The following is a 6000-nucleotide window of genomic DNA, read 5'->3' as shown; positions in this document are numbered from 1 at the left end:
AATAACCATTTTATTATTGCCTCTAGGGCATATTTCCAATAGTCTCCCACTTGCACTAGAGTCAATATTCTAGTTACATTGTGATGAATCGAACACCCATGCAGTTCTGGTGTTGATCATGTTTTGCTCTAGGGAGAGGTTTAGTCAACGGATCTGCTACATTCAGGTCCGTATGTACTTTACAAATCTCTATGTCTCCATTTTTAACACTTTCACAAATGGAGTTGAAGCGACGCTTGATATGCCTGGTCTTCCTGTGAAACCTGGGCTCCTTGGCAAGGGCAATAGCTCCAGTGTTGTCACAGAAGAGAGTCATGGGGCCCGACGCATTGGGTATGACTCCTAGGTCGGTAATGAACTCCTTCACCCAGACTACTTCTTGTGCTGCCTCCGAGGCTGCCATGTACTCCGCTTCACATGTAGATCCCGCCACAACGCTTTGCTTGCAACTGCACCAGCTTACTGCCCCACCATTCAAAATATACACGTATCCGGTTTCTGACTTAGAGTCATCCAGATCTGTGTCGAAGCTAGCATTGACGTAACCCTTTACGACGAGCTCTTCGTCACCTCCATAAACGAGAAACATTTCCTTAGTCCTTTTCAGGTACTTCAGGATATTCTTGACCGTTGTCCAGTGTTCCATGCCGGGATTACTTTGGTACCTTCCTACCAAACTTACGGCAAGGTTTACATCAGGTCAGGTACACAGCATAGCATACATGATAGACCCTATGGCCGAGGCATAGGGGATGACACTCATCTTTTCTCTATCTTCTGCCGTGGTCGGGCATTGAGCCGTGCTCAATCCCGTCCCTTGCAATACAGGCAAGAACCCCTTCTTTGACTGATCCATTTTGAACTTCTTCAATATCTTGTCAAGGTACGTGCTCTGTGAAAGACCAATGAGGTGTCTCGATCTATCTCTATAGATCTTGATGCCTAATATATAAGCAGCTTCTCCAAGGTCCTTCATTGAAAAACACTTGTTCAAGTAGGCATTTATGCTTTCCAAGAATTCTATATCATTTCCCATCAATAGTATGTCATCCACATACAATATGAGAAATGTTACAGAGCTCCCACTCACTTTCTTGTAAATGCAGGCTTCTCCATAAGTCTGCATAAACCCAAACGCTTTGATCATCTCATCAAAACGAATGTTCCAACTCCGAGATGCTTGCACCAGCCCATAAATCGAGCGTTGGAGCTTGCACACCTTGTCAGCATTCTTAGGATCGACAAAACCTTCCGGCTGCATCATATACAATTCTTCCTTAAGGAAACCATTAAGGAATGCCGTTTTGACGTCCATTTGCCATATCTCATAATCATAGAATGCGGCAATTACTAACATGATTCGGACGGACTTCAGCTTCGCTACGGGTGAGAAAGTCTCATCGTAGTCAACTCCTTGAACTTGTCGATAACCCTTAGTGACAAGCCGAACTTTATAGATGGTCACATTACCAACTGCGTCTGTCTTCTTCTTAAAGATCCATTTATTTTCTATGGCTCGCCGATCAACGGGCAAGTCAGTCAAAGTCCATACTTTGTTTTCATACATGGATCCTATCTCAGATTTCATGGCTTCCAGCCATTTGTCGGAATCCAGGCCCGCCATCGCTTCTTCATAGTTCAAAGGTTCGCCGTTGTCTAACAACATGATTTCCAAGACAGGGTTGCCGTACCACTCTGGTGCGGAACATGTCCTTGTGGACCTACGAAGTTCAGTAGCAACTTGATCTGAAGTTTCATGATCATCATCAACTTCCTCTCTAGTCGGTGCAGGCATCTCAGGAACATTTTCTTGAGCTGCGCCACTTACCGGTTCAAGAGGTAATATTTCATCAAGTTCTACCTTCCTCCTACTTATTTCTTTCGAGAGAAACTCTTTCTCTAGAAAGGACCCATTCTTGGCAACAAAGATCTTGCCTTCGGATCTGAGGTAGAAGGTATACCCAACAGTTTCTTTAGGGTGTCCTATGAAGACGCATTTTTCCGACTTGGGTTCAAGCTTTTCAGGTTGAAGTTTCTTGACATAAGCATCGCATCCCCAAACTTTTAGAAACGACAGTTTAGGTTTCTTCCCAAATCATAATTCATACGGTGTCATCTCAACGGATTTCGACGGAGCCCTATTTAAAGTGAATGTGGCAGTCTCTAAAGCATAGCCCCAAAATGATAGCGGTAAATCGGTAAGAGACATCATAGATCGCACCATATCTAATAGAGTGCGATTACGACGTTCGGACACACCATTACGCTGAGGTGTTCCAGGCGGCGTTAGTTGTTAAACTATTCCACATTTTCTTAAGTGTGTGCCAAATTCGTGACTCAAGTATTCTCCCCCACGATCTGATCGCAAGAACTTGATTTTCCTGTCACGTTGATTCTCAACCTCACTCTGAAATTCCTTGAACTTTTTAAAGGTCTCAGACTTGTGTTTCATTAAGTAGACATACCCATATCTACTCAAGTCATTAGTGAGGGTGAGAACATAATGATAGCCACCGCGAGCCTCAACACTCATTGGACCACACACATCAGTATGTATGATTTCCAATAAGTTGGTTGCTCGCTCCATTGTTCCTGAGAACGGAGTCTTGGTCATTTTACCCATGAGGCATGGTTCGCACGTGTCAAATGATTCGTAATCAAGAGACTCTAAAAGTCCATCTGCATGGAGCTTCTTCATGTGTTTGACACCTATGTGACCAAGGCGGCAGTGCCACAAGTATGCGGGACTATCATTATCAACCTTACATCTTTTGGTATTCACACTATGAATATGTGTAGCATTACGCTCGAGATTCATTAAGAATAAACCATTCACCATCGGAGCATGACCATAAAACATATCTCTCATATAAATAGAACAACCATTATTCTCGGATTTAAATGAGTAGCCATCTCATATTAAACGAGATCCTGATACAATGTTCATGCTCAAAGCTGGCACTAAATAACAATTATTGAGGTTTAAAACTAATCCCGTAGGTAAATGTAGAGGTAGCGTGCCGACGGTGATCACATCGACCTTGGAACCATTCCCGACACGCATCGTCACCTCGTCCTTCGCCGGCCTCCGTTTATTCCGCAGCTCCTGCCTTGAGTTACAAATGTGAGCAACTGCACCGGTATCAAATACCCAGGAGCTACTACGAGTACTGGTAAGGTGCACATCAATTACATGTATATCACATATACCTTTCGTGATGCCGGCCTTCTTGTCCGCTAAGTATTTGGGGCAGTTTCGCTTCCAGTGACCACTTCCCTTGCAATAAAAACACTCAGTCTCGGGCTTGGGTCCATTCTTTGGCTTCTTCCCGGCAGCTTGCTTGTCGGGCGCGGCAACTCCCTTGCCGTCCTTCTTGAAGTTCTTGTTACCCTTGCCTTTCTTGAACTTAGTGGTTTTATTCACTATCAACACTTGATGTTCCTTTTTGACTTCTACCTCTGCTGATTTCAGCATTGAAAATACTTCAGGAATGGTCTTTTCCATCCCCTGCATATTGAAGTTCATCACAAAGCTCTTGTAGCTCAGTGGAAGCGACTGAAGGATTCTGTCAATGACCACGTCATCTGGGAGATTAACTCCCAGCTGAGTCAAGCGGTTATGCAACCCAGACATTTTGAGTATGTGCTCACTGACAGAACTATTTTCCTCCATCTTACAACTGAAGAACTTGTCGGAGACTTCATATCTCTCGACCCGGGCATGAGCTTGAAAAACCATTTTCAGCTCTTCGAACATCTTATATGCTCCGTGTCTCTCAAAACGCTTTTGGAGCCCCGGTTCTAAGCTGTAAAGCATGCCACACTAAACGAGGGAGTAATCATCAGCACGTGTCTGCCAAGCGTTCATAACGTCTTGGTTCTGTGGGACGGGTGCGTCACCTAGCGGTGCTTCTAGGACATAATCTTTCTTGGCAGCTATGAGGATGATCCTCAGGTTCTGGACCCAGTCGTATAGTTGCTGCCATCGTCTTTCAGCTTGGTTTTCTCTAGGAACGCGTTGAAGTTGAGGACAACGTGGGCCATTTGATCTACAAGACATATTGTAAAGATTTTAGACTAAGTTCATGATAATTAAGTTCATCTAATCAAATTATTCAATGAACTCCCACTCAGATAGACATCCCTCCAGTCATCTAAGTATAACATGATCCGAGTTAACTAGGCCGTGTCCGATCATCACGTGAGACGGACTAGTCAACATCGGTGAACATCTTCATGTTGATCGTATCTTCTATACGACTCATGCTCGACCTTTCGGTCTTCTGTGTTCCGAGGCCATGTCTGTACATGCTAGGCTCGTCAAGTCAACCTAAGTGTATTGCGTGTGTAAATCTGGCTTACACCCGTTGTATTCGAACGTTAGAATCTATCACACCCGATCATCACGTGGTGCTTCAAAACAACGAACCTTCGCAACGGTGCACAGTTAGGGGGAACACTTTCTTGAAATTATTACGAGGGATCATCTTATTTAAACTATCGTCGTTCTAAGCAAATAAGATGTAAAACATGATAAACATCACATGCAATCAAATAGTGACATGATATGGCCAATATCATTTGCTCCTTTAATCTCCATCTTCGGGGCTCCATGATCATCGTTGTCACTGGCATGACACCATGATCTCCATCATCGTGTCTTCTTGAAGTTGTCACGTCAACTATTACTTCTACTACTATGGCTAACGGTTTAGCAATAAAGTAAAGTAATTACACGACGTTTATGTTGACACGCAGGTCATAAATAAATTAAGACAACTCCTATGGCTCCTGCCGGTTGTCATACTCATCGACATGCAAGTCGTGATTCCTATTAAAAGAACATGATCAATCTCATACATCACATATATCATTCATCATTCATCACAACCTTTGGCCATATCACATCACAAAACACTTGCTGCAAAAACAAGTTAGACGTTCTCTAATTGTTGTTGCAAGTTTTTACGTGGCTGCTATAGGTTTCCAGCAAGAACGTTTCTTACCTACGCCAAAACCACAACGTGAATTGCCAATTTCTATTTACCCTTCATAAGGACCCTGTTCATCGAATCCGATCCGACTAAAGTGGGAGAGACAGACACCCGCCAGCCACCTTATGCAACTAGTGCATGTCAGTCGGTGGAACCGGTCTCACATAAGCGTACGTGTAAGGTTGGTCCAGGCCGCTTCATCCCACGATGCCGCCGAATCAAGATAAGACTGGTAACGGCAAGTAAATTGACAATATCGATGCCCACAACTACTTTGTGTTCTACTCGTGCATAGTAACTACACATAGACCTAGCTCATGATGCCACTGTTGGGGAACGTAGCAGAATTTTAAAATTTTCTACGCATCACCAAGATCAATCTATGGAGTCATCTAGCAACGAGGGAGAAAGGAGTGCATCCACATACCCTTGTAGATCACGAGCGGAAGCGTTCAAGAGAACGGGGTTGATGGAGTCGTACTCGACGTGATCCAAATCACCGAAGATCCTAGTGCCGAACGGACGGCACCTCCGCGTTCAACACACGTACGGAGCGAGGACTTTTCCCGCTCCTTGATCCAACAAGGAGGAGGGAGAGGTTGAGGAAGAGGGCTCCAACAGCAGCACGACGGCGTGGTGGTGATGAAGCTGCAGTGCTCCGGCAGGGCTTCGCCAAGCTCTTATGGAGGAGGAGAGGTGTTGGGGAGGGGAGGGGCTGAGCCTTGGATGTTATGTGCAGTCCTCCCCTCACCCCTCTATTTATAGGGGAAAGGGGAAGGGGGTCGGCCCCCTCTAGATGAGATCTAGAGGGGGGCGGCCAAGGGGAGGGGGGCTTGCCCCCCAAGCAAGGGGGCGCCTCCTTAGGGTTTCCCCCAACCCTAGGCGCATGGGCCCTAGGGGGGTGTGGCGCCCCAGCCCACTTGGGCTGGTTCCCTTCTCCATATAGCCCATAAGGCCCTCCGGAAGAGGTGGACCCTCCCGGTGGACCCCCGGAACCCCTCCGGTG

Source organism: Triticum aestivum, chromosome 5A (genome assembly GCF_018294505.1).
Source record: "Triticum aestivum cultivar Chinese Spring chromosome 5A, IWGSC CS RefSeq v2.1, whole genome shotgun sequence".
Taxonomy (NCBI): domain Eukaryota; kingdom Viridiplantae; phylum Streptophyta; class Magnoliopsida; order Poales; family Poaceae; genus Triticum; species Triticum aestivum.
Note: the sequence above shows the minus strand (reverse complement) of the source record.